At 39.6% G+C, this 8,784-nt stretch overlaps 1 long non-coding RNA gene across 1 annotated transcript; it reads right to left on the reverse strand.

Annotated features, from left to right (window-relative positions):
* Positions 1 to 866: 866 nt before the first annotated feature.
* LOC122975000 lies at positions 867 to 8,006 on the reverse strand. The gene is made up of 3 exons (XR_006400529.1): positions 7,628 to 8,006; positions 4,095 to 4,274; positions 867 to 2,270 (listed from the first exon to the last, which is right to left on the reverse strand). It is a non-coding gene; the product is annotated as an uncharacterized LOC122975000 (long non-coding RNA).
* Between the last annotated feature and the right edge of the window lie 778 nt (positions 8,007 to 8,784).

An 8,784-nucleotide genomic window follows, 5' to 3' on the forward strand; every position in this document is an offset into this window, starting at 1 on the left:
CTGGGATTTTTTTCTGAAAGGTCCGAAATGTCTGACATGGCACTTAAAGCTCTAATATGTAATTATTCCACATTAAAATGTCTAAAAACAACTAGACCTATGTTATATATGTTGTTGAGTTGTGTACTTACATTATCCCAAATGTTTCCAACAGTTTTCAAACTCAGAGAAATCTGTAATTTAATCAAAGTAACGGACCGTTTCATTTGGTCGCCTGTCGATGGCGTCATACCTCCTCTACCAAAGAGTAAACACGCACCAGATGCATACGACGGCGCTGTGTTTGTCCGCTACAATGGCGTCTTCCAAAGAGTAACTTACACACATACAAGATAATACATCGGCGTTGTGGTTGTTCCACACAAACTGTTATAAATGGACTTTTATTCAGTTTTAAGCCACATTTTCATGATAAATTTAGGTGGTTTTTAACTATATCTTTTAGCCGGAAGAAGGATTTTAGTCATTGGACGTCTGGATCTAAAGTTATAAGAGAAATAAACTGGACAAACGTTAGCAGCAGCTCAGCTAACAGCCCGTACCGGACGTCCGGTGGTCGCCGAACATCGTCGGAGAAACACTGATTTTTTAGGTGAAACAGCTTTATTCAGTGTTTTTACCTGTAATCTCCGGGTCCGTTTGTTCTGGAGAGGAGGAGACCTCTGCGGGTAAAAACATCCTGAATGATGAACACTGGAGTAATCCTATCCCGGTGAAGCTGCTTATTTAACAACAAAGACAGCAACTCCCATGATCCCTTGCTACTTCACACCGTCATCACACTCCGTCTTTAGTTATTGTTTTAATTGAGACGCCCAGCGGCTGAAATTACATATTGTACGTTTAATAATACAGAAGTGCCTGAAAACCAAACTGCACCAGCCAAACGCCGTCATTCAATGTAATTAAAACCAGATTTAATGGATGTGTAATTTTGTCAATGCACACAACGAACCCAAGTTAACGCACAACCTTCCTCAGATGGCATGAACGTTCACAAGAAGTTTATCTTTCCGATCCGTCTCATTCATCCAACATGGTGTGAAGGGATATTAAGATTTGATGTGAAGTTTCTTACAGAAATGCAAAAAAAGAGTTTTATGTTAATTTAAGGCTTGAAAAGCTCCAACTGTGAGTCACTTAACACTGACTGCTGCTGAAACCCTGAAGTCTATAATAATGGCCACCGGGGCTTATGGGTACTGTAGTAATTTGGCATACCAACCTGGGGAGAAAAACATAACAGAACCTTAAAATATTTAATTAAATAAATAATCCAGGATGTTTCGGCATTTCTGTGTTTCTAAAACACTGAGGTTAAAATAAACCTTTTAAACAGAAATCGACGGTAATAAAAGAATAGTTGCTGCTCTCTTCATTTCTCTCTGCTCTCTGAGAGGATTTCAGTGCCAATCCTCTCATCACATTTTGGCTAATAAGATGACGAAGGGGCCAATCTCTCAAAAAGAGACCTTTACGCATTCCAACATCATGATTATGGAAAATAAACCAAAACCATTCTTCTAACCTTGTCCCTTCAAAAAGACTTCAATTTTTCTTTTCCTTATTCCAAACATGGCACCCGGCCTGCATGCTCTCTCCTCTCGCTGGTTGGAGCTCGGAGGTTTCCTGCAGTTTGCCCAGTTGTGAGCTCACTTTTTATTTACTTATTCCCCACTCCAACTCCTCCAACGGGACGTCTGGATATGAAGGCCAGGTGAGAAGGTTAACCTGAAAGTCTGACGTCTGCGAGAGGCCAAATCAGGAGTGTGGAGGCGGTTTCAGTCCCAGTCAGACTTTTGGGAACGTGGCTGAAAGTGCGAGAGATTAACACTCCTACACCAAGATGTTAATGGCCTGCAGTTGTGGATCATAGAATTGCCACCAGCCATTACTGTAGTTATGGCGAATTCAGTCGGGATATAATGAGAGGCATTTGTTTGAGTCTAAAAGGAACAGTCTATTAAAAACAGCGCTCATAAATACTCCCATGTCCACACCTCTTGAAAAACACAGGCCGAGTCTGACAGAAGATAATAAGCAGTAGTGGAGTCGGTTTTTAATAACGTGACCTCCCTCGCCTTCGTTTTTTCCACTCGCAGCAGAGCGGGGAGCCACAGAAACCTGCTGCTGCTGCTGCTGCTGCCGCCGGAGGCCAGGTTCATGGCTTCAGGATGTAAAAGTCAGACAGCTCTTAAAAATGTGGAGGCAGGAATGTTCAATGGATCCAGAAGCGATAAAAGAAGTCATCATCCGGCCTGACCTCACATCTCCATAGGAAAATGTGTATATTTGGAGCAGAAGGTAGAAAGTAATAAAGTACAGTTAGGAGTATACATTGATAATGGGTACTTATCAATTAAAGGTTTGTGCATGTGATTTAACATAACCTCAAACCAAAACTGACATTTTAACATTTGCATAGAAGATAAAAAAAGTAACTTTAGCATCAAAACAAAAAATAATTAGCAAGGACAAAGTAAGGACAAGGACAAGTAGAAAAAGTAACGTTAGCATAGAAGATACACTTAAAATATATTTTACATATTTTTTATTGTTATTGTTTTATTATTTATAATTTTATTATTGTCTTTTTTATATTATTTAAATTTAAATTACTTTAATTTACTTTTTGTGTATATTTTGGCTGTTATGCGCCACAACAAAAAGTATCATTAGCATACAATTTTTTAAAAAGTGGCATTAGCATAAAAGACGAAAAAGTAGCTTTAGTGTAAAAAAAATAAAAAAAACATAGAACACATAACATGGAGAACAGTAACGTTAGCAGAGAAGGTAAAAAGTCTCATTAGCATAAAATAAAAAAGTGACGTTAGCATAGAAAAAAGTAATGTTAGCTACAGTGGTTATATTCATTATTGGTTAAATGGCGTCTATAAAATATCAGAAAAAAATGAAAAATGTCCGTTATAATTTATTAGAGCTCACGGTGACGCCTTCAAATGTCCTGTTTTGTCTGATCAACAGTCCAGAATCCAAAGATATTCAATTTACTGTCATGTATGACACAGAAAAGCTTCACGTTTGAGAATCTGTGACCGCTAATGTTTGGTATTTTTGTTAAAGAAATGGTTATAAAAGTTATTCAAGTATGAAAATAGTTGCCGAGTCAATTTATTTACCAGCCACTGCAGCTGTTGTTTTACAGTTTCTGGAATTTTGACTGCATAAATATCGTATTTTTTTACTCCACTGCATTTATCTGACAGCGAGGGCTGAGTGTCATTTGAAATGTTTTGAAATTATTGCTGATACCTGAATTTGATAAAACAAGTCCTCCAAACTAAATGACAAAATACATCATTGACCCACATTAACTGAGAAAATATTCTCATCAAAACATCCGTTTTGTAGCTGCTCTGGAGCTTTCAATCACATCATGTGATCTTCATCAGAAGTACAGTCTAAAACCAGCCACAAGACTGCACATCTGATCAGACATTAGACGTTCACTTCAAGTACTTTCCTGTTTTGGATAGCGTGAAACCTCCCTTTCATTTGCGAGTGAAAGTAAATCGTATTCTACTTCACTCTTGAACATTTTACTGCCGATATTTGTTTACTTTTGCTCAGATAACAATAAAATATCAGTAATATCTTCCCGTCCTTCTTTCGACTTATCTGAAATCATGAAAACTTGAGCTACAGTGAAGTCTGAACTATTTTCAATACTTGGGTTCATTTTTCAGTTAAAACTTGTTCACGTCTGCTCATGAAACAGAAAACTTTTTACATGTAACTGAGTCTTATTGCCACTAAGTAAAGGACTGCAGTACTTGCAGTCACTGTGGGGCACATTTACAGTTTTCAGTCTGAAAAGCAAACTGCCTGCTGAGCTGAAAGCACTTGTGTCTTCATGTTCAGTAGCCGCTCTCTTGTTTATAGCTGAACGCGGCTGCTTTTTCACTGGCTTGTTAGACTGTAAATTTATAATAAAATTCAAATTATGGTAAGGAAAATGTTTACAGAACTAGCCGGGACTTCACAGCTCCTGACAGAGTCTATATTTATCCAGACTTCACCAAACATCTGGATCTGGTACAGCAGGGAGAGCAGCAGGGCTGTAAACTTACAGTAGGTGCTACTGTACAGCCTCCATTTATTAGCCCTTGTCTTGTTCCTGAGGCTTGGATCAAATTACTCGACCGCACAGTAAAAAGAGAGAAGGAGTAGTCGTCCCTCTGGTCTGAAAATCCCCTGGCAGACGGCGGTCTGGTGGCAGACGCGTCGACCTCGGCGCAGGACGGGTTTGTCTGTTCCACAACAACAAAAACACAGCAGAGAAACGCCACAATGAAACTCACACTGTGCTCCAGTAATAAGGACACCTCAGCCCACAAGACAAGAGGATTGTGGTTCGTTCTCCACCATGGAAGACATTAGTCACTTCAGACACCCAAACAGGCCTCCTCTGGTTTGTTGGATATCAATCTTCAACTACAAAACATCTCCGCCAACGCTACACAGGCCTGTGACCTTATTTACATTTGTTTAGAAGTTTTAAAAATACATTTAAAAGTGCTTAACAACTGGTGGCAGCTTTGATTTGTTTGGAAAAAACAAAATATTTTAACGTGCAAGTTTATTCTTGACCTACTTGACAAAAATGATCTCAACTCAAAGTTCAACTTTGAGCCTTTAACGGAGCAAACACCATTTGGTGATAAGTGCTGTGTGATGTGGTTAAAAGCTCTAAAAGAGAAAAAGAAAAAAGGCTAGTAAGTGGACCTTGAGTTGGGATTGTTCTGTCAAAATACCCAAATCTTCTCTGGAAATATTAGGGCTTCGTTCTTTGTCAAAAGGTCAAAATAGACTTAATGCACAGTACAACAAAATAGCTTTTCCTCCTAGTTCAGTGTGCAAAGTAAAACCACAGATAAACAGATAAAAACATATGAAGGTAAAAGTTCACTGAAGTTGAATTTGATTGGAATGAATCGAACCTCCGCAAAGTTTCACCATTTGAAGTCCTGGCCTGAAGATAAGTAATGAGTTTTTTTAAGAATCACTAAAACCAACCAACAGAGACTTAGACGTCGAGAAAGAAAGAAAAAAAAAGCCTTTTGATTCAATCCTGGTCTGGTGTTGTGCTCATTTAATGGCAGTTGGAAAAACAATCGACCAATTGGTGCTTAGTAGGCGATGATCAGAATGATAAAGCAATTTATTTATCTTATTTGGTTGGCTAGTTTTGTTTTTTTTTCCTTTTTCTTTATTGAACACTTAACAAAAACAACAGTCATGGATTTTGAACAACCCCCCAGGAGTAGTGCCCGACAGTGAAGCCTTTCTGACATAGTGGTCGAACAGTGTTATTGCAACTTCCTGTCCGTCATGTGATGCACAAAAAACCCAAAAAGCATTTTTCCCGACCCTCCAGGAAGTGCACTCGGCTTTGAAGCCAATTTGACATAGTGGCCAAACTGTGTAATTACAACTTCAACGTCTGACAGGGACCCAAAAAGCATTTTTCTTGCACACAATCATGGGAAAAATACATTTTTTGAGTGTCGCAAACCCCAGGAAATTACTTATTTCACTATCGGAATTTGATCCATTCAGTCCGATAACATTTGGAAAGTCTAGAAGAGCCGCACGATTAAATGATTTTATCCCCATTCAAGTTAGCGGAGGGCTAAACCAGAAGTTAGCCAGCTCAGCCGGCAGAAGTTTCTGGTGCACATGTGGTTGGGAGGTGGCCCTGCCTCCGACACTGGATCCAGTTCTTTTTATACATCCATGATTTTTCCCCACACACAATCATTGGAAAAGGAGCAGCTATAAAATGGTGGATAAATCTTTATGAGTGAAATGACTCGTTTTATTATTAGAATTTGATCCATTTGGTCCGAAAACATTTGGAAAGTCTAAAACAGCTGCAGGATTAAATATTTTTATCCCCATTTTAAGTGAAGGGAGCCAACAGGAAGTCAGCCAGCTTGGCCGGCGGAAGTCTCTACTGAGCATGCTCTATGGGTCCAACACTGCGGAAGCGTGAGCAACATCCAGGTAATATTTTTACAACCTGAAGCCGGTTGAGCAATTTTCACAGGAATGAAGGGGGCGCCATCTTTGAGTCCGATGTCCAGGCAACCATAACTGCAGCTTTTGTGTTGACTCGCTACTGGTTTGTTCAGGCAAAACAAAACAAACTTCATCCAAAGTCAGGCTGAATGAATGAATGAATGAATGAATGAATGAATGAAATGGTGATTCAGTCTGATTATCAGGATGTTTCATCACTTGACCTAAAGGCCCTCATATACTCCATAACCAATGTGGATGTGGGCAGCAAACATAAACATGGGGATGTTTCTTCCTCTTATGGGCAGACATTTTAAAACAAGGTCAATAAAAACGGCAAAATCTGAATCAGATTTAAGACTAATGCTGTAAATCTGGTCTCCTCTACTCAAAGTTTGTGAAGTGGTTGATTTGATTGCTGCTGGCTTTAATTTAAATACAAAAAACACATCTATAAACTTTCTAACATGTCAATGAAAAGTGGGAAATGAGAGATCTGTGTGGCCGTCTGTCACTTCGACTTTATTGTCCCTTCTTTGAACATTTAGAGAGAGAAACTCAACTCTTCTGCTGCAACTCAAAGTGGAAACGAATGGAGAAAAAGTACAAGAGGTTCATTTGAAGGGTGGAGGGTGGGGGGGGGGGGGGTTAGAGGGGTCAGTCTTTGGGAACTAGACTCATCGCTCCACATGGGACTTCATTTACGCCGGTGCCAAATTACAGGAGGTGGTTTATAATAGACAACACATTCTGTCAGGCGAGCAAACATGTTTTAGTGCCGCGTTCGACTGCCTCTTGACACATACATGTTTGTCCAAAGTTAAGCTCCATGTGGACTATATCAGTGTCTGTAGAGGAGGTGTGGTGACTGTAACACCTGCTGGTTAGTGATTGTAATCCAGTCCTTCTCTGTATGTGACTCATTTTTCATCCCCATCATCCCAGTAGTAATTGCAGCAGCAGTGAACTTCCTGTCATTTAAATCCTGTCCTTTTTCCTTCTGCTGCATTTTATCAGCTCAGTGTGAAATTTGTGTGAAAAGTACAGGTCGATGCTGCCGATCTCGGTTGTTTACATTTTGTCCAATAGTCTTCATTAAAAGTCCTGTGAATCAGCTGTTAGCAGCATCCTCTTTTTCTGGTTTCTAAGTGGCTTTATGGAGGTTTTTTTGGTGATGGACAGCAGAGATAATGAAATCCTCAGGGAGTGTAAATCACACTGAATGATATTAATATGTGTTTCATATCTGTGTGTCTATATCTTTATATCACCTTCAAGTCAATTTAATTGATGCTTGATGATTGATGCTCCATGATAATTTCAGTGATCTATTGAACCACTAAAACACATTAAAGAGCCAAACTGGTTACACTTGTTTGATTCAATAAGAGACGTTTAGGAGAAGAATATGAAAATGTTCTTGCATGAAGCCCGATGTCTGTTAAACTAAGGTTGCGTACAAACCGTCGAGCTGGGAAACTTCTGTCACATGATAACAGGTGGTTGCACACAGGACCAGACATGTTAAAATTATAGTATTAATTATAGTATAGCAAATCTCTAAGGACCCCTGGCCCCTTACCTTCATTCTCATGCCAGAAATCTCGGTATTATTTTTGATTCGGCTCTAAAATCAGTTATTTCCACCTATGAAACATCGCCAAATTGAAACCGCTCCTCTCATTCAACGACTTGAAGACTGTCACAACCGCTCTGATTTCCTCCCGTCTGGACTACTGCGATGCCTTTTATCTGGCTGTTAGCCGGTCTTCTCCGTCTCGCTCACAACTAGTGCAGAACGCTGCTGCTCGGATAATAACTGGCACAAGGAAGAGAGACAGCATCACACCTGTACTGACCTCCCTGCACTGGTTACCAGTCAAGTATAGGACTGAGTTTAAGGTACTTTTATTTATTTTTAAGGCTCTACATGGCCTGGCGCCCCGGTACATCTCAGAGCTCATCTGCCCCCCTTCACAACACCAGATCTCTGAGATCCTCTGGCCAACTGGCCCTCGATCGCGGCTGAGTGGTGACCGGAACAGTTTACCTCTTGGAATGAAGTGTTCTCCTTCCTTTTAAGGCCAAACTAAAGACTCACTGGTTCATTCAGGCCTTTGACTGTCGTTAAAACCCAGTGTTCTACTATTATTTGTTTTCTATTTGTTCTTGTTTCTTGTTTGCTGTTACCCTGTCATGTTGTTTTAATTTATTCCTGATATCTTATTGTACAGCACTTTTGTCAACTGTATTTGTTTTTAATGTGCTTTATAGATAAATTTGATTTGATTTATATTGATAAATACAATTCTGCACACTGAGATCTCACTGCTGTCTTTATTGTCATTACACGGATTTATTTCATCATCTGAGAAATGAAATGGAGTTTTGGAAATCTACCCCCCGCCATCTTGGGCTACACTTGCTGGACGATTGATGTGATTAAGCTGATGGTGTTACCATCTGTGACGGAGCAATTTACAATTCCAGTTGTTGATTTTTTATATATATATTTTTTTCTTATTCAAAGTCTTAACAGCTCTTTTCCTTTGCAGGGAGAGAATTCAGATGGACAAAAGCTCAGCAGTGAATAACGCTCACTCTGTCACGAGGATGCCAGCAACTGCTTTTTTTGTTTAACTGTATATGACATGTTTAAAGTATCAACTCCTCTAACCTAACTCCCTTGTTCATACCAATTGACTCGAGAGGAGAAGAAAATGCAATTTGGCCTCGCTC

This window comes from Thunnus albacares, chromosome 23 (genome assembly GCF_914725855.1).
Source record: "Thunnus albacares chromosome 23, fThuAlb1.1, whole genome shotgun sequence".
NCBI classification, from domain to species: domain Eukaryota; kingdom Metazoa; phylum Chordata; class Actinopteri; order Scombriformes; family Scombridae; genus Thunnus; species Thunnus albacares.